The following is a 20,166-nucleotide window of genomic DNA, read 5'->3' as shown; positions in this document are numbered from 1 at the left end:
CTTGTGTTGGTGCATGCTTTGTGTTGCTGCCTCCCTTGTGTTGGTGCATGCTTTGTGTTGCTGCCTCCCTCGTGTTGGTGCATGCTTTGTGTTGCTGCCTCCCTTGTGTTGGTGCATGCTTTGTGTTGCTGCCTCCCTTGTGTTGGTGCATGCTTTGTGTTGCTGCCTCCTTCGTGTTGGTGCATGCTTTGTGTTGCTGCCTCCCTTGTGTTGGTGCATGCTTTGTGTTGCTGCCTCCCTTGTGTTGCTGCCTCCCTCGTGTTGGTGCATGCTTTGTGTTGCGGCCTCCGTCGTGTTGGTGCATGCTTTGTGTTGCTGCCTCCCTTGTGTTGCTGCCTCCCTTGTGTTGGTGCATGCTTTGTGTTGCTGCCTCCCTTGTGTTGGTGCATGCTTTGTGTTGATGCCTCCCTTGTGTTGGTGCATGCTTTGTGTTGCTGCCTCCCTTGTGTTGGTGCATGCTTTGTGTTGCTGCCTCCCTTGTGTTGGTGCATGCTTTGTGTTGCTGCCTCCCTTGTGTTGGTGCATGCTTTGTGTTGCTGCCTCCCTTGTGTTGCTGCCTCCCTCGTGTTGGTGCATGCTTTGTGTTGCTGCCTCCCTTGTGTTGCTGCCTCCCTCGTGTTGGTGCATGTTTTGTGTTGCTGCCTCCCTTGTGTTGGTGCATGCTTTGTGTTGCTGCCTCCCGTGTGTTGGTGCATGCTTTGTGTTGGTGCATGCTTTGTGTTGCTGCCTCCCTTGTGTTGGTGCATGATTTGTGTTGCTGCCTCCCTTGTGTTGCTGCCTCCCTTGTGTTGGCGCATGCTTTGTGTTGCTGCCTCCCTTGTGTTGGTGCATGCTTTGTGTTGGTGCATGCTTTGTGTTGCTGCTTCCCTTGTGTTGCTGCCTCCCTTGTGTTGGTGCCTCCCTCGTGTTGGTGCATGCTTTGTGTTGCTGCCTCACTTGTGTTGGTGCATGCTTTGTGTTGCTGCCTCCCTTGTGTTGGTGCATGCTTTGTGTTGCTGCCTCCCTTGTGTTGGTGCATGCTTTGTGTTGCTGCCTCACTTGTGTTGGTGCATGCTTTGTGTTGCTGCCTCCCTTGTGTTGGTGCATGCTTTGTGTTGGTGCATGCTTTGTGTTGCTGCCTCCCTTGTGTTGCTGCCTCCCTTGTGTTGGTGCCTCCCTCGTGTTGGTGCATGCTTTGTGTTGCTGCCTCACTTGTGTTGGTGCATGCTTTGTGTTGCTGCCTCCCTTGTGTTGGTGCATGCTTTGTGTTGCTGCCTCACTTGTGTTGGTGCATGCTTTGTGTTGCTGCCTCCCTTGTGTTGGTGCATACTTTGTGTTGGTGCATGCTTTGTGTTGCTGCCTCCCTTGTGTTGCTGCCTCCCTTGTGTTGGTGCATGCTTTGTGTTGCTGCCTCCCTTGTGTTGGTGCATGCTTTGTGTTGCTGCCTCACTTGTGTTGGTGCATGCTTTGTGTTGCTGCCTCCCTTGTGTTGGTGCATGCTTTGTGTTGGTGCATGCTTTGTGTTGCTGCCTCCCTTGTGTTGGTGCATGCTTTGTGTTGCTGCCTCCCTTGTTTTGCTGCCTCCCTTGTGTTGGTGCCTCCCTCGTGTTGGTGCATGCTTTGTGTTGCTGCCTCACTTGTGTTGGTGCATGCTTTGTGTTGCTGCCTCCCTTGTGTTGGTGCATGCTTTGTGTTGGTGCATGCTTTATGTTGCTGCCTCCCTTGTGTTGGTGCATGCTTTGTGTTGGTGCCTCCCTCGTGTTGGTGCATGCTTTGTGTTGGTGCATGCTTTGTGTTGCTGCCTCCCTCGTGTTGGTGCATGCTTTGTGTTGCTGCCTCCCTCGTGTTGGTGCATGCTTTGTGTTGCTGCCTCCCTTGTGTTGGTGCATGCTTTGTGTTGCTGCCTCCCTCGTGTTGGTGCATGCTTTGTGTTGCTGCCTCCCTTGTGTTGCTGCCTCCCTTGTGTTGGTGCCTCCCTCGTGTTGGTGCATGCTTAGTGTTACTGCCTCCCTTGTGTTGCTGCCTCCCTCGTGTTGGTGCATGCTTTGTGTTGCTGCCTCCCTTGTGTTGGTGCATGCTTTGTGTTGCTGCCTCCCTTGTGTTGGTGCATGCTTTGTGTTGCTGCCTCCCTTGTGTTGGTGCATGCTTTGTGTTGCTGCCTCCCTTGTGTTGGTGCATGCTTTGTGTTGCTGCCTCCCTTGTGTTGGTGCATGCTTTGTGTTGCTGCCTCCCTTGTGTTGGTGCATGCTTTGTGTTGCTGCCTCCCTTGTGTTGCTGCCTCCCTTGTGTTGGTGCATGCTTTGTGTTGCTGCCTCCCTCGTGTTGGTGCATGCTTTGTGTTGGTGCCTCCCTCGTGTTGGTGCATGCTTTGTGTTACTGCCTCCCTTGTGTTGGTGCCTCCCTCGTGTTGATGCATGCTTTGTGTTGCTGCCTCCCTTGTGTTGGTGCCTCCCTTGTGTTGGTGCATGCTTTGTGTTGGTGCCAATCTTGTGTTGGTGCATGCTTTGTGTTGGTGCCACCCTTGTGTTGGTGCATGCTTTGTGTTACTGCCTCCCTTGTGTTACTGCCTCCCTTGTGTTGGTGCATGCTTTGTGTTGGTGCCACCCTTGTGTTGGTGCATGCTTTGTGTTGCTGCCTCCCTTGTGTTGGTGCATGCTTTGTGTTGGTGCCACCCTTGTGTTGGTGCATGCTTTGTGTTGCTGCCTCCCTTGTGCTGGTGCATGCTTTGTGTTGCTGCCTCCCTTGTGTTGGTGCATGCTTTGTGTTGGTGCCACCCTTGTGTTGGTGCATGCTTTGTGTTGCTGCCTCCCTTTTGTTGGTGCATGCTTTGTGTTGCTGCCTCCCTCGTGTTGGTGCATGCTTTGTGTTGCTGCCTCCCTCGTGTTGGTGCATGCTTTGTGTTGCTGCCTCCCTTGTGTTGGTGCATGCTTTGTGTTGCTGCCTCCCTTGTGCTGGTGCATGCTTTGTGTTGCTGCCTCCCTTGTGTTGGTGCATGCTTTGTGTTGCTGCCTCCCTCGTGTTGGTGCATGCTTTGTGTTGCTGCCTCCCTTGTGTTGCTGCATGCATTGTGTTGCTGCCTCCTTTGTGTTGGTGCATGCTTTGTGTTGCTGCCTCCCTTGTGTTGGTGCATGCTTTGTGTTGCTGCCTCCCTTGTGTTGGTGCATGCTTTGTGTTGCTGCCTCCCTCGTGTTGGTGCATGCTTTGTGTTGCTGCCTCCCTTGTGTTGGTGCATGCTTTGTGTTGCTGCCTCCCTTGTGTTGGTGCATGCTTTGTGTTGCTGCCTTCCTCGTGTTGGTGCATGCTTTGTGTTGCTGCCTCCCTTGTGTTGGTGCATGCTTTGTGTTGCTGTCTCCCTTGTGTTGCTGCCTCCCTCGTGTTGGTGCATGCTTTGTGTTGCGGCCTCCGTCGTGTTCGTGCATGCTTTGTGTTGCTGCCTCCCTTGTGTTGCTGCCTCCCTTGTGTTGGTGCATGCTTTGTGTTGCTGCCTCCCTTGTGTTGGTGCATGCTTTGTGTTGCTGCCTCCCTTGTGTTGGTGCATGCTTTGTGTTGCTGCCTCCCTTGTGTTGGTGCATGCTTTGTGTTGCTGCCTCCCTTGTGTTGGTGCATGCTTTGTGTTGCTGCCTCCCTTGTGTTGGTGCATGCTTTGTGTTGCTGCCTCCCTTGTGTTGCTGCCTCCCATGTGTTGGTGCATTCTTTGTGTTGCTGCCTCCCTTGTGTTGCTGCCTCCCTTGTGTTGGTGCATGCTTTGTGTTGCTGCCTCCCATGTGTTGGTGCATGCTTTGTGTTGCTGCCTCCCTTGTGTTGCTGCCTCCCTTGTGTTGGCGCATGCTTTGTGTTGCTGCCTCCCTTGTGTTGGTGCATGCTTTGTGTTGGTGCATGCTTTGTGTTGCTGCCTCCCTTGTGTTGCTGCCTCCCTTGTGTTGGTGCCTCCCTCGTGTTGGTGCATGCTTTGTGTTGCTGCCTCACTTGTGTTGGTGCATGCTTTGTGTTGCTGCCTCCCTTGTGTTGGTGCATGCTTTGTGTTGCTGCCTCACTTGTGTTGGTGCATGCTTTGTGTTGCTGCCTCCCTTGTGTTGGTGCATGCTTTGTGTTGGTGCATGCTTTGTGTTGCTGCCTCCCTTGTGTTGCTGCCTCCCTTGTGTTGGTGCATGCTTTGTGTTGCTGCCTCCCTTGTGTTGGTGCATGCTTTGTGTTGCTGCCTCACTTGTGTTGGTGCATGCTTTGTGTTGCTGCCTCCCTTGTGTTGGTGCATGCTTTGTGTTGGTGCATGCTTTGTGTTGCTGCCTCCCTTGTGTTGGTGCATGCTTTGTGTTGCTGCCTCCCTTGTGTTGCTGCCTCCCTTGTGTTGGTGCCTCCCTCGTGTTGGTGCATGCTTTGTGTTGCTGCCTCACTTGTGTTGGTGCATGCTTTGTGTTGCTGCCTCCCTTGTGTTGGTGCATGCTTTGTGTTGCTGCCTCCCTTGTGTTGGTGCATGCTTTGTGTTGGTGCATGCTTTATGTTGCTGCCTCCCTTGTGTTGGTGCATGCTTTGTGTTGGTGCATGCTTTGTGTTGGTGCCTCCCTCGTGTTGGTGCATGCTTTGTGTTGGTGCATGCTTTGTGTTGCTGCCTCCCTCGTGTTGGTGCATGCTTTGTGTTGCTGCCTCCCTCGTGTTGGTGCATGCTTTGTGTTGCTGCCTCCCTTGTGTTGGTGCATGCTTTGTGTTGCTGCCTCCCTCGTGTTGGTGCATGCTTTGTGTTGCTGCCTCCCTTGTGTTGCTGCCTCCCTCGTGTTGGTGCATGCTTTGTGTTGCTGCCTCGCTTGTGTTGGTGCATGCTTTGTGTTGCTATCTCCCTTGTGTTGGTGCCTCCCTTGTGTTGGTGCATGCTTTGTGTTGCTGCCTCCCTTGTGTTGGTGCATGCTTTGTGTTGCTGCGTCCCTTGTGTTGGTGCATGCTTTGTGTTGCTGCCTCCCTTGTGTTGGTGCATGCTTTGTGTTGCTGCCTCCCTTGTGATGGTGCCTCCCTCGTGTTGGTGCATGCTTTGTGTTGCTGCCTACCTTGTGTTGGTGCATGCTTTGTGTTGCTGCCTCCGTCGTGTTGGTGCATGCTTTGTGTTGCTGCCTCCCTTGTGTTCGTGCATGCTTTGTGTTGCTGCCTCCGTCGTGTTGGTGCATGCTTTGTGTTGCTGCCTCCCTCGTGTTGGTGCATGCTTTGTGTTGCTGCCTCCCTCGTGTTGGTGCATGCTTTGTGTTGCTGCCTCCCTTGTGTTGGAGCATGCTTTGTGTTGCTGCCTCCCTTGTGTTGGTGCATGCTTTGTGTTGCTGCCTCCCTCGTGTTGGTGCATGCTTTGTGTTGCTGCCTCCCTTGTGTTGGTGCATGCTTTGTGTTGCTGCCTCCCTTGTGTTGGTGCATGCTTTGTGTTGCTGCCTCCCTTGTGTTGGTGCATGCTTTGTGTTGCTGCCTCCCTCGTGTTGGTGCATGCTTTGTGTTGCTGCCTCCCTTGTGTTGGTGCATGCTTTGTGTTGCTGCCTCCCTTGTGTTGGTGCATGCTTTGTGTTGCTGCCTCCTTCGTGTTGGTGCATGCTTTGTGTTGCTGCCTCCCTTGTGTTGGTGCATGCTTTGTGTTGCTGCCTCCCTTGTGTTGCTGCCTCCCTCGTGTTGGTGCATGCTTTGTGTTGCGGCCTCCGTCGTGTTGGTGCATGCTTTGTGTTGCTGCCTCCCTTGTGTTGCTGCCTCCCTTGTGTTGGTGCATGCTTTGTGTTGCTGCCTCCCTTGTGTTGGTGCATGCTTTGTGTTGATGCCTCCCTTGTGTTGGTGCATGCTTTGTGTTGCTGCCTCCCTTGTGTTGGTGCATGCTTTGTGTTGCTGCCTCCCTTGTGTTGGTGCATGCTTTGTGTTGCTGCCTCCCTTGTGTTGGTGCATGCTTTGTGTTGCTGCCTCCCTTGTGTTGCTGCCTCCCTCGTGTTGGTGCATGCTTTGTGTTGCTGCCTCCCTTGTGTTGCTGCCTCCCTCGTGTTGGTGCATGTTTTGTGTTGCTGCCTCCCTTGTGTTGGTGCATGCTTTGTGTTGTTGCCTCCCGTGTGTTGGTGCATGCTTTGTGTTGGTGCATGCTTTGTGTTGCTGCCTCCCTTGTGTTGGTGCATGATTTGTGTTGCTGCCTCCCTTGTGTTGCTGCCTCCCTTGTGTTGGCGCATGCTTTGTGTTGCTGCCTCCCTTGTGTTGGTGCATGCTTTGTGTTGGTGCATGCTTTGTGTTGCTGCTTCCCTTGTGTTGCTGCCTCCCTTGTGTTGGTGCCTCCCTCGTGTTGGTGCATGCTTTGTGTTGCTGCCTCACTTGTGTTGGTGCATGCTTTGTGTTGCTGCCTCCCTTGTGTTGGTGCATGCTTTGTGTTGCTGCCTCCCTTGTGTTGGTGCATGCTTTGTGTTGCTGCCTCACTTGTGTTGGTGCATGCTTTGTGTTGCTGCCTCCCTTGTGTTGGTGCATGCTTTGTGTTGGTGCATGCTTTGTGTTGCTGCCTCCCTTGTGTTGCTGCCTCCCTTGTGTTGGTGCCTCCCTCGTGTTGGTGCATGCTTTGTGTTGCTGCCTCACTTGTGTTGGTGCATGCTTTGTGTTGCTGCCTCCCTTGTGTTGGTGCATGCTTTGTGTTGCTGCCTCACTTGTGTTGGTGCATGCTTTGTGTTGCTGCCTCCCTTGTGTTGGTGCATACTTTGTGTTGGTGCATGCTTTGTGTTGCTGCCTCCCTTGTGTTGCTGCCTCCCTTGTGTTGGTGCATGCTTTGTGTTGCTGCCTCCCTTGTGTTGGTGCATGCTTTGTGTTGCTGCCTCACTTGTGTTGGTGCATGCTTTGTGTTGCTGCCTCCCTTGTGTTGGTGCATGCTTTGTGTTGGTGCATGCTTTGTGTTGCTGCCTCCCTTGTGTTGGTGCATGCTTTGTGTTGCTGCCTCCCTTGTTTTGCTGCCTCCCTTGTGTTGGTGCCTCCCTCGTGTTGGTGCATGCTTTGTGTTGCTGCCTCACTTGTGTTGGTGCATGCTTTGTGTTGCTGCCTCCCTTGTGTTGGTGCATGCTTTGTGTTGGTGCATGCTTTATGTTGCTGCCTCCCTTGTGTTGGTGCATGCTTTGTGTTGGTGCCTCCCTCGTGTTGGTGCATGCTTTGTGTTGGTGCATGCTTTGTGTTGCTGCCTCCCTCGTGTTGGTGCATGCTTTGTGTTGCTGCCTCCCTCGTGTTGGTGCATGCTTTGTGTTGCTGCCTCCCTTGTGTTGGTGCATGCTTTGTGTTGCTGCCTCCCTCGTGTTGGTGCATGCTTTGTGTTGCTGCCTCCCTTGTGTTGCTGCCTCCCTTGTGTTGGTGCCTCCCTCGTGTTGGTGCATGCTTAGTGTTACTGCCTCCCTTGTGTTGCTGCCTCCCTCGTGTTGGTGCATGCTTTGTGTTGCTGCCTCCCTTGTGTTGGTGCATGCTTTGTGTTGCTGCCTCCCTTGTGTTGGTGCATGCTTTGTGTTGCTGCCTCCCTTGTGTTGGTGCATGCTTTGTGTTGCTGCCTCCCTTGTGTTGGTGCATGCTTTGTGTTGCTGCCTCCCTTGTGTTGGTGCATGCTTTGTGTTGCTGCCTCCCTTGTGTTGGTGCATGCTTTGTGTTGCTGCCTCCCTTGTGTTGCTGCCTCCCTTGTGTTGGTGCATGCTTTGTGTTGCTGCCTCCCTCGTGTTGGTGCATGCTTTGTGTTGGTGCCTCCCTCGTGTTGGTGCATGCTTTGTGTTACTGCCTCCCTTGTGTTGGTGCCTCCCTCGTGTTGATGCATGCTTTGTGTTGCTGCCTCCCTTGTGTTGGTGCCTCCCTTGTGTTGGTGCATGCTTTGTGTTGGTGCCAATCTTGTGTTGGTGCATGCTTTGTGTTGGTGCCACCCTTGTGTTGGTGCATGCTTTGTGTTACTGCCTCCCTTGTGTTACTGCCTCCCTTGTGTTGGTGCATGCTTTGTGTTGGTGCCACCCTTGTGTTGGTGCATGCTTTGTGTTGCTGCCTCCCTTGTGTTGGTGCATGCTTTGTGTTGGTGCCACCCTTGTGTTGGTGCATGCTTTGTGTTGCTGCCTCCCTTGTGCTGGTGCATGCTTTGTGTTGCTGCCTCCCTTGTGTTGGTGCATGCTTTGTGTTGGTGCCACCCTTGTGTTGGTGCATGCTTTGTGTTGCTGCCTCCCTTTTGTTGGTGCATGCTTTGTGTTGCTGCCTCCCTCGTGTTGGTGCATGCTTTGTGTTGCTGCCTCCCTCGTGTTGGTGCATGCTTTGTGTTGCTGCCTCCCTTGTGTTGGTGCATGCTTTGTGTTGCTGCCTCCCTTGTGCTGGTGCATGCTTTGTGTTGCTGCCTCCCTTGTGTTGGTGCATGCTTTGTGTTGCTGCCTCCCTCGTGTTGGTGCATGCTTTGTGTTGCTGCCTCCCTTGTGTTGCTGCATGCATTGTGTTGCTGCCTCCTTTGTGTTGGTGCATGCTTTGTGTTGCTGCCTCCCTTGTGTTGGTGCATGCTTTGTGTTGCTGCCTCCCTTGTGTTGGTGCATGCTTTGTGTTGCTGCCTCCCTCGTGTTGGTGCATGCTTTGTGTTGCTGCCTCCCTTGTGTTGGTGCATGCTTTGTGTTGCTGCCTCCCTTGTGTTGGTGCATGCTTTGTGTTGCTGCCTCCCTCGTGTTGGTGCATGCTTTGTGTTGCTGCCTCCCTTGTGTTGGTGCATGCTTTGTGTTGCTGTCTCCCTTGTGTTGCTGCCTCCCTCGTGTTGGTGCATGCTTTGTGTTGCGGCCTCCGTCGTGTTCGTGCATGCTTTGTGTTGCTGCCTCCCTTGTGTTGCTGCCTCCCTTGTGTTGGTGCATGCTTTGTGTTGCTGCCTCCCTTGTGTTGGTGCATGCTTTGTGTTGCTGCCTCCCTTGTGTTGGTGCATGCTTTGTGTTGCTGCCTCCCTTGTGTTGGTGCATGCTTTGTGTTGCTGCCTCCCTTGTGTTGGTGCATGCTTTGTGTTGCTGCCTCCCTTGTGTTGGTGCATGCTTTGTGTTGCTGCCTCCCTTGTGTTGCTGCCTCCCGTGTGTTGGTGCATTCTTTGTGTTGCTGCCTCCCTTGTGTTGCTGCCTCCCTTGTGTTGGTGCATGCTTTGTGTTGCTGCCTCCCATGTGTTGGTGCATGCTTTGTGTTGCTGCCTCCCTTGTGTTGCTGCCTCCCTTGTGTTGGCGCATGCTTTGTGTTGCTGCCTCCCTTGTGTTGGTGCATGCTTTGTGTTGGTGCATGCTTTGTGTTGCTGCCTCCCTTGTGTTGCTGCCTCCCTTGTGTTGGTGCCTCCCTCGTGTTGGTGCATGCTTTGTGTTGCTGCCTCACTTGTGTTGGTGCATGCTTTGTGTTGCTGCCTCCCTTGTGTTGGTGCATGCTTTGTGTTGCTGCCTCACTTGTGTTGGTGCATGCTTTGTGTTGCTGCCTCCCTTGTGTTGGTGCATGCTTTGTGTTGGTGCATGCTTTGTGTTGCTGCCTCCCTTGTGTTGCTGCCTCCCTTGTGTTGCTGCCTCCCTTGTGTTGCTGCCTCCCTTGTGTTGGTGCATGCTTTGTGTTGCTGCCTCACTTGTGTTGGTGCATGCTTTGTGTTGCTGCCTCCCTTGTGTTGGTGCATGCTTTGTGTTGGTGCATGCTTTGTGTTGCTGCCTCCCTTGTGTTGGTGCATGCTTTGTGTTGCTGCCTCCCTTGTGTTGCTGCCTCCCTTGTGTTGGTGCCTCCCTCGTGTTGGTGCATGCTTTGTGTTGCTGCCTCACTTGTGTTGGTGCATGCTTTGTGTTGCTGCCTCCCTTGTGTTGGTGCATGCTTTGTGTTGCTGCCTCCCTTGTGTTGGTGCATGCTTTGTGTTGGTGCATGCTTTATGTTGCTGCCTCCCTTGTGTTGGTGCATGCTTTGTGTTGGTGCATGCTTTGTGTTGGTGCCTCCCTCGTGTTGGTGCATGCTTTGTGTTGGTGCATGCTTTGTGTTGCTGCCTCCCTCGTGTTGGTGCATGCTTTGTGTTGCTGCCTCCCTCGTGTTGGTGCATGCTTTGTGTTGCTGCCTCCCTTGTGTTGGTGCATGCTTTGTGTTGCTGCCTCCCTCGTGTTGGTGCATGCTTTGTGTTGCTGCCTCCCTTGTGTTGCTGCCTCCCTCGTGTTGGTGCATGCTTTGTGTTGCTGCCTCCCTTGTGTTGCTGCCTCCCTTGTGTTGGTGCCTCCCTCGTGTTGGTGCATGCTTTGTGTTGCTGCCTCCCTTGTGTTGCTGCCTCCCTCGTGTTGGTGCATGCTTTGTGTTGCTACCTCCCTTGTGTTGGTGCATGCTTTGTGTTGCTGCCTCCCTTGTGTTGGTGCATGCTTTGTGTTGCTGCCTCCCTTGTGTTGGTGCATGCTTTGTGTTGCTGCCTCCCTTGTGTTGGTGCATGCTTTGTGTTGCTGCCTCCCTTGTGTTGGTGCATGCTTTGTGTTACTGCCTCCCTTGTGTTGCTGCCTCCCTTGTGTTGGTGCATGCTTTGTGTTGCTGCCTCCCTCGTGTTGGTGCATGCTTTGTGTTGGTGCCTCCCTCGTGTTGGTGCATGCTTTGTGTTACTGCCTCCCTTGTGTTGGTGCATCCCTCGTGTTGATGCATGCTTTGTGTTGCTGCCTCCCTTGTGTTGGTGCCTCCCTTGTGTTGGTGCATGCTTTGTGTTGGTGCCACCCTTGTGTTGGTGCATGCTTTGTGTTGGTGCCACCCTTGTGTTGGTGCATGCTTTGTGTTGCTGCCTCCCTTGTGTTGGTGCATGCTTTGTGTTGCTGCCTCCCTCGTGTTGGTGCATGCTTTGTGTTGCTGCCTCCCTTGTGTTGGTGCCTCCCTCGTGTTGGTGCATGCTTTGTGTTGGTGCCACCCTTGTGTTGGTGCATGCTTTGTGTTGCTGCCTCCCTCGTGTTGGTGCTTGCTTTGTGTTCCTGCCTCCCTTGTGTTGGTGCATGCTTTGTGTTGCTGCCTCCCTCGTGTTGGTGCATGCTTTGTGTTGCTGCCTCCCTTGTGTTGGTGCATGCTTTGTGTTGCTGCCTCCCTTGTGTTGGTGCATGCTTTGTGTTGCTGCCTCCCTTGTGTTGGTGCATGCTTTGTGTTGCTGCCTCCCTTGTGTTGGTGCATGCTTTGTGTTGCTGCCTCCCTTGTGTTGCTGCATGCTTTGTGTTGGTGCATGCTTTGTGTTGCTGCCTCCCTCGTGTTGGTGCATGCTTTGTGTTGCTGCCTCCCTTGTGTTGGTGCCTGCTTTGTGTTGCTGCCTCCCTCGTGTTGGTGCATGCTTTGTGCTGCTGCCTCCCTTGTGTTGGTGCATGCTTTGTGTTGCTGCCTCCCTCGTGTTGGTGCATGCTTTGTGTTGCTGCCTCCCTTGTGTTGGTGCCTGCTTTGTGTTGCTGCCTCCCTTGTGCTGGTGCATGCTTTGTGTTGCAGCCTCCCTTGTGTTGGTGCATGCTTTGTGTTGGTGCCACCCTTGTGTTGGTGCATGCTTTGTGTTGCTGCCTCCCTTGTGTTGGTGCATGCTTTGTGTTGCTGCCTCCCTTGCGTTGGTGCATGCTTTGTGTTGCTGCCTCCCTCGTGTTGGTGCATGCTTTGTGTTGCTGCCTCCCTCGTGTTGGTGCATGCTTTGTGTTGCTGCCTCCCTCGTGTTGGTGCATGCTTTGTGTTGCTGCCTCCCTTGTGTTGGTGCATGCTTTGTGTTGCTGTCTCCCTTGTGTTGCTGCCTCCCTCGTGTTGGTGCATGCTTTGTGTTGCGGCCTCCGTCGTGTTCGTGCATGCTTTGTGTTGCTGCCTCCCTTGTGTTGCTGCCTCCCTTGTGTTGGTGCATGCTTTGTGTTGCTGCCTCCCTTGTGTTGGTGCATGCTTTGTGTTGCTGCCTCCCTTGTGTTGGTGCATGCTTTGTGTTGCTGCCTCCCTTGTGTTGGTGCATGCTTTGTGTTGCTGCCTCCCTTGTGTTGGTGCATGCTTTGTGTTGCTGCCTCCCTTGTGTTGGTGCATGCTTTGTGTTGCTGCCTCCCTTGTGTTGCTGCCTCCCGTGTGTTGGTGCATGCTTTGTGTTGCTGCCTCCCTTGTGTTGCTGCCTCCCTTGTGTTGGTGCATGCTTTGTGTTGCTGCCTCCCATGTGTTGGTGCATGCTTTGTGTTGCTGCCTCCCTTGTGTTGCTGCCTCCCTTGTGTTGGCGCATGCTTTGTGTTGCTGCCTCCCTTGTGTTGGTGCATGCTTTGTGTTGGTGCATGCTTTGTGTTGCTGCCTCCCTTGTGTTGCTGCCTCCCTTGTGTTGGTGCCTCCCTCGTGTTGGTGCATGCTTTGTGTTGCTGCCTCACTTGTGTTGGTGCATGCTTTGTGTTGCTGCCTCCCTTGTGTTGGTGCATGCTTTGTGTTGCTGCCTCACTTGTGTTGGTGCATGCTTTGTGTTGCTGCCTCCCTTGTGTTGGTGCATGCTTTGTGTTGGTGCATGCTTTGTGTTGCTGCCTCCCTTGTGTTGCTGCCTCCCTTGTGTTGGTGCATGCTTTGTGTTGCTGCCTCCCTTGTGTTGGTGCATGCTTTGTGTTGCTGCCTCACTTGTGTTGGTGCATGCTTTGTGTTGCTGCCTCCCTTGTGTTGGTGCATGCTTTGTGTTGGTGCATGCTTTGTGTTGCTGCCTACCTTGTGTTGGTGCATGCTTTGTGTTGCTGCCTCCCTTGTGTTGCTGCCTCCCTTGTGTTGGTGCCTCCCTCGTGTTGGTGCATGCTTTGTGTTGCTGCCTCACTTGTGTTGGTGCATGCTTTGTGTTGCTGCCTCCCTTGTGTTGGTGCATGCTTTGTGTTGCTGCCTCCCTTGTGTTGGTGCATGCTTTGTGTTGGTGCATGCTTTATGTTGCTGCCTCCCTTGTGTTGGTGCATGCTTTGTGTTGGTGCATGCTTTGTGTTGGTGCCTCCCTCGTGTTGGTGCATGCTTTGTGTTGGTGCATGCTTTGTGTTGCTGCCTCCCTCGTGTTGGTGCATGCTTTGTGTTGCTGCCTCCCTCGTGTTGGTGCATGCTTTGTGTTGCTGCCTCCCTTGTGTTGGTGCATGCTTTGTGTTGCTGCCTCCCTCGTGTTGGTGCATGCTTTGTGTTGCTGCCTCCCTTGTGTTGCTGCCTCCCTCGTGTTGGTGCATGCTTTGTGTTGCTGCCTCCCTTGTGTTGCTGCCTCCCTTGTGTTGGTGCCTCCCTCGTGTTGGTGCATGCTTTGTGTTGCTGCCTCCCTTGTGTTGCTGCCTCCCTCGTGTTGGTGCATGCTTTGTGTTGCTGCCTCCCTTGTGTTGGTGCATGCTTTGTGTTGCTGCCTCCCTTGTGTTGGTGCATGCTTTGTGTTGCTGCCTCCCTTGTGTTGGTGCATGCTTTGTGTTGCTGCCTCCCTTGTGTTGCTGCCTCCCGTGTGTTGGTGCATGCTTTGTGTTGCTGCCTCCCTTGTGTTGCTGCCTCCCTTGTGTTGGTGCATGCTTTGTGTTGCTGCCTCCCATGTGTTGGTGCATGCTTTGTGTTGCTGCCTCCCTTGTGTTGCTGCCTCCCTTGTGTTGGCGCATGCTTTGTGTTGCTGCCTCCCTTGTGTTGGTGCATGCTTTGTGTTGGTGCATGCTTTGTGTTGCTGCCTCCCTTGTGTTGCTGCCTCCCTTGTGTTGGTGCCTCCCTCGTGTTGGTGCATGCTTTGTGTTGCTGCCTCACTTGTGTTGGTGCATGCTTTGTGTTGCTGCCTCCCTTGTGTTGGTGCATGCTTTGTGTTGCTGCCTCACTTGTGTTGGTGCATGCTTTGTGTTGCTGCCTCCCTTGTGTTGGTGCATGCTTTGTGTTGGTGCATGCTTTGTGTTGCTGCCTCCCTTGTGTTGCTGCCTCCCTTGTGTTGGTGCATGCTTTGTGTTGCTGCCTCCCTTGTGTTGGTGCATGCTTTGTGTTGCTGCCTCACTTGTGTTGGTGCATGCTTTGTGTTGCTGCCTCCCTTGTGTTGGTGCATGCTTTGTGTTGGTGCATGCTCTGTGTTGCTGCCTCCCTTGTGTTGGTGCATGCTTTGTGTTGCTGCCTCCCTTGTGTTGCTGCCTCCCTTGTGTTGGTGCTTCCCTCGTGTTGGTGCATGCTTTGTGTTGCTGCCTCACTTGTGTTGGTGCATGCTTTGTGTTGCTGCCTCCCTTGTGTTGGTGCATGCTTTGTGTTGCTGCCTCCCTTGTGTTGGTGCATGCTTTGTGTTGGTGCATGCTTTATGTTGCTGCCTCCCTTGTGTTGGTGCATGCTTTGTATTGGTGCATGCTTTGTGTTGGTGCCTCCCTCGTGTTCTTGCATGCTTTGTGTTGGTGCATGCTTTGTGTTGCTGCCTCCCTCGTGTTGGTGCATGCTTTGTGTTGCTGCCTCCCTCGTGTTGGTGCATGCTTTGTGTTGCTGCCTCCCTTGTGTTGGTGCATGCTTTGTGTTGCTGCCTCCCTCGTGTTGGTGCATGCTTTGTGTTGCTGCCTCCCTTGTGTTGCTGCCTCCCTCGTGTTGGTGCATGCTTTGTGTTGCTGCCTCCCTTGTGTTGCTGCCTCCCTTGTGTTGGTGCCTCCCTCGTGTTGGTGCATGCTTTGTGTTGCTGCCTCCCTTGTGTTGCTGCCTCCCTCGTGTTGGTGCATGCTTTGTGTTGCTGCCTCCCTTGTGTTGGTGCATGCTTTGTGTTGCTGCCTCCCTTGTGTTGGTGCATGCTTTGTGTTGCTGCCTCCCTTGTGTTGGTGCATGCTTTGTGTTGCTGCCTCCCTTGTGTTGGTGCATGCTTTGTGTTGCTGCCTCCCTTGTGTTGGTGCATGCTTTGTGTTACTGCCTCCCTTGTGTTGCTGCCTCCCTTGTGTTGGTGCATGCTTTGTGTTGCTGCCTCCCTCGTGTTGGTGCATGCTTTGTGTTGGTGCCTCCCTCGTGTTGGTGCATGCTTTGTGTTACTGCCTCCCTTGTGTTGGTGCCTCCCTCGTGTTGATGCATGCTTTGTGTTGCTGCCTCCCTTGTGTTGGTGCCTCCCTTGTGTTGGTGCATGCTTTGTGTTGGTGCCACCCTTGTGTTGGTGCATGCTTTGTGTTGGTGCCACCCTTGTGTTGGTGCATGCTTTGTGTTACTGCCTCCCTTGTGTTACTGCCTCCCTTGTGTTGGTGCATGCTTTGTGTTGGTGCCACCCTTGTGTTGGTGCATGCTTTGTGTTGCTGCCTCCCTTGTGTTGGTGCATGCTTTGTGTTGCTGCCTCCCTCGTGTTGGTGCATGCTTTGTGTTGCTGCCTCCCTTGTGTTGGTGCCTCCCTCGTGTTGGTGCATGCTTTGTGTTGGTGCCACCCTTGTGTTGGTGCATGCTTTGTGTTGCTGCCTCCCTCGTGTTGGTGCATGCTTTGTGTTGCTGCCTCCCTTGTGTTGGTGCATGCTTTGTGTTGCTGCCTCCCTCGTGTTGGTGCATGCTTTGTGTTGCTGCCTCCCTTGTGTTGGTGCATGCTTTGTGTTGCTGCCTCCCTTGTGTTGGTGCATGCTTTGTGTTGCTGCCTCCCTTGTGTTGGTGCATGCTTTGTGTTGCTGCCTCCCTTGTGTTGGTGCATGCTTTGTGTTGCTGCCTCCCTTGTGTTGCTGCATGCTTTGTGTTGGTGCATGCTTTGTGTTGCTGCCTCCCTCGTGTTGGTGCATGCTTTGTGTTGCTGCCTCCCTTGTGTTGGTGCCTGCTTTGTGTTGCTGCCTCCCTCGTGTTGGTGCATGCTTTGTGCTGCTGCCTCCCTTGTGTTGGTGCATGCTTTGTGTTGCTGCCTCCCTCGTGTTGGTGCATGCTTTGTGTTGCTGCCTCCCTTGTGTTGGTGCCTGCTTTGTGTTGCTGCCTCCCTTGTGCTGGTGCATGCTTTGTGTTGCTGCCTCCCTTGTGTTGGTGCATGCTTTGTGTTGGTGCCACCCTTGTGTTGGTGCATGCTTTGTGTTGCTGCCTCCCTTGTGTTGGTGCATGCTTTGTGTTGCTGCCTCCCTTGCGTTGGTGCATGCTTTGTGTTGCTGCCTCCCTCGTGTTGGTGCATGCTTTGTGTTGCTGCCTCCCTCGTGTTGGTGCATGCTTTGTGTTGCTGCCTCCCTCGTGTTGGTGCATGCTTTGTGTTGCTGCCTCCCTTGTGTTGGTGCCTGCTTTGTGTTGCTGCCTCCCTTGTGCTGGTGCATGCTTTGTGTTGCTGCCTCCCTTGTGTTGGTGCATGCTTTGTGTTGCTGCCTCCCTTGTGTTGGTGCATGCTTTGTGTTGCTGCCTCCCTTGTGTTGGTGCATGCTTTGTGTTGCTGCCTCCCTTGTGTTGGTGCATGCTTTGTGTTGCTGCCTCCCTTGTGTTGCTGCATGCTTTGTGTTGGTGCATGCTTTGTGTTGCTGCCTCTCTTGTGTTGGTGCATGCTTTGTGTTGCTGCCTCCCTCGTGTTGGTGCATGCTTTGTGTTGCTGCCTCCCTTGTGTTGCTGCATGCATTGTGTTGCTGCTTCCCTTGTGTTGAAGCTGCATTTACTATTTGTATCTGCAGAAACGAGCTATTAGCTCTTGGACCCCGCCTTTCTAACCAATTTATTTTTCCTTTATTATATCTACTACATATATCTCTAACACACACACACAAATACACGCACACACACACACACACTCAGGATGCTGCGCGTAACAGATGTCTAACTCTCAGGTACCTATTTACTGCTAGGTGAACAGTCATGAGGGTGAAAGAAACTCTGCCCAGTTGTTTCTGCCTCAGCCGGGGATCGAAACCGGGCCCCTAGGACTACGACGCCAGAGTGATGTCCACTCAGCCGCGATGCCCCTACGAGGTGTGTATATTTGTGTGTATGTCTGTAAAAAATATAATATATATATATATATATATATATATATATATATATATATATATATATATATATATATATATATATATATACATACATATATATATATATATATATATATATATATATATATATATATATATATATATATATATATATATATATATATATATATATATATATATATATATATATATATATGCGAACAAGCGGATTAAGGCGCCCTGTAGTTACCAGTTGCGTTGCTTCTGGGAGTATGGGTTCGAGTCACTTCTGGGGTGTGAGTTTTCATTCGCATATAGTCCTGGGGACCATTCAGGCTTGTTCGCATTTGTGTTCCTCACGTGTGCCCCAAAGAATGAGGTGATTTGGTGAAATGCTATGCCCAAGATTACCATCCGAGTTGCCGTCGGGGAAGTGGCTCAAATAGCCTCGGCTATCACTTCCTTTTGACGGCCGTGATGGTCAAGCGGATTAAGGCGCCCTGTAGTTACCAGTTGCGTTGCTTCTGGGAGTATGGGTTCGAGTCACTTCTGGGGTGTGAGTTTTCATTCATATATATATATATATATATATATATATATATATATATATATATATATATATATATATATATATATATATATATATATATATATATATATATATGTGTGTGTGTGTGTGTGTTGGTGCATGCTTTGTGTTGCTGCCTCAGCAACAGGTTGCAAGTACAGGGACCTAGAACGTTGTTACAGGTTCGTGCCAATAGGCTCTGAGACTCTGGGCGCCTGGGGTAAATGTGCACTTAAGTTCCTGAAGGAGCTGGGCGAGGAACTCATTGGGAAGACTAGAGACCCAAGAGCGGCCAGTTTTATGTTCCAGCGCCTCAGTGTCGCTGTTCAGAGGGGAAATGCGCGTTGTATCTTGGGTACGCACCCGACCCCCGAGGAACTGGACGAGGTCTTCGAACACTGATTGGTATATTGTTATATAAGTGTGTGTTTTCTGTAAACTGTAACATTGCAATAAAATCAAATAAAAACAAAAAAAAATAATAGGGGTGGTAGGAGAGGAAAAGATTAAAGTATTCAGTGAGAATCCACAAGGTCTTCTCTGAACACTATTTATTTTCTTCTTCGAGGATGTGGGTCCCTTTAATTAAACCAGTGGTGGTACCCCTATATATATATATATATATATATATATATATATATATATATATATATATATATATATATATATATATATATATATATATATATATATATATATATATATATATATATATAAATATATATATATATATATATATATATATATATATATATATATATATATATATATGTTTCATTGAATATGACCGCATATTCTGTATTTATTATTTTCTGGTTTAGGGCTTCTATCCCTCTAACTATTTTCTTAGCATCAGGGCTTAGTTCAAATAGGAGTTCTCCAAAACACATTTTCGTACTTTTAAGGTGAAGAAAAGAAGTGATTTACTATAGAGTGTATTACACTTATTTATACAATTTCCACAACGTTTCGAACCTCCATGGTTCATTCTCAAGTGAACAGATCTTACAATGCTGGTTGATTTTATACCCGCATTAGGTCAGGTGATAATACAATAAAGGTGAAAACATGGGGGGATACATAAGGGATAAATGTGAGGTAACTGCGGTGAGGTAAGGGAAACATAGAGGTAACTGCAGAAGGCTTATTGGCCCATACGAGGCAGCTCCTATCTAAACACAAAGATTAATCCAGTGTAATTGGCCTGTTATGTTGGACAGTGTCTTCTGTGTTGGCGTCGTTATGTTCTGGTCTTGTCCTTACTCTCATGGTGGGTAGAGTAAATAGTTCCATGATTTGGGTGTTCATGGTAGGTTGTTCTATTCTTATGTGAATTGCCTCAAGAATTTGTTATCTTCTTGCATCTTGGGTTTTGTCTATTATGCAGGTATTCTTGTTCAACATTTCTCTTGTTAGAGTGGTGTCATAGGCTTGTCTCATGTGATTCCTAGGGGCACCGGATTGAAGATGGCATGTCAAACGCCTCGTCAGCTTGATCGACGTCATACCTATGTACTTAGATTGAATCTAAGTACATAGATTCCCCCCATGTTTTCACCTTTATAGTATTATCACCTGACCCAGTGCGGGTATAAAATCAACCAGCATTGTAAAATCTGTTCACTTGAGAATGAACCATGGAGGTTCAAAACGTTGTGCAAACTGTATAAATAAGTGTAATACACTCTATAGTAAATCACTTCTTTTCTTCACCTTAAAAGTACGAAAATGAGTTTTGGAGAACTACTATTTGAACTAAGCCCTGATGCTAAGAAAATAGTTAGAGGGATAGAAGCCCTAAACCAGAAAATAATAAATACAGAATATGCGGTCATATTCAATGAAACATGTTTGAAAGAAAACCTGCTGCCAGTATACACCAATATATATATATATATATATATATATATATATATATATATATATATATATATATATATATATATATATATATATATATATATATATATATATATATATATATATATGTCGTACCTAGTAGCCAGAACGCACTTCTCAGCCTACTATGCAAGGCCCGATTTGCCTAATAAGCCAAGTTTTCCTGAATTAATATATTTTCTCTAATTTTTTTCTTATGAAATGATAAAGCTACCCTTTTCATTATGTATGAGGTCAATTTTTTTTTATTGGAGTTCAAATTAACGTAGATATATGACCGAACCTAACCAACCCTACCTAACCTAACCTAACCTATCTTTATAGGTTACGTTCGGTTAGGTAGCCGAAAAAGTTAGGTTACGTTAGGTTAGGTAGGTTAGGTAGTCGAAAAAAATTAATTAATGAAAACTTGGCTTATTAGGCAAATCGGGCCTTGCATAGTAGGCTGAGAAGTGCGTTCTGGCTACTAGGTACGACATATATATATATATATATATATATATATATATGTCGTACCTAGTAGCCAGAACTCACTTTTTGGCCTACTATTCAAGGCCCGATTTGCATAATAAGCCAAGTTTTCATGAATTAATTGTTTTTCGACTACCTAACCTACCAAACCTAACCTAACCTAACTTTTTCGGCTACCTAACCAAACCTAACCTATAAAGATAGGTTAGGTTAGGTTAGGTAGGGTTGGTTAGGTTCGGTCATATATCTACGTTAATTTTAACTCCAATAAAAAAAAATTGACCTCATACATAATGAAATGGGTAGCTTTATCATTTCATAAGAAAAAAATTAGAAAAAATATATTAATTCAGGAAAACTTGGCTTATTATGCAAATCGGGCCTTGAATAGTAGGCCAAAAAGTGAGTTCTGGCTACTAGGTACGACATATATATATATATATATATATATATATATATATATATATATATATATATATATATTTATATATA

Source organism: Procambarus clarkii, chromosome 4 (genome assembly GCF_040958095.1).
Source record: "Procambarus clarkii isolate CNS0578487 chromosome 4, FALCON_Pclarkii_2.0, whole genome shotgun sequence".
NCBI lineage: Eukaryota > Metazoa > Arthropoda > Malacostraca > Decapoda > Cambaridae > Procambarus > Procambarus clarkii.
This window is presented reverse-complemented; position numbering follows the sequence as displayed.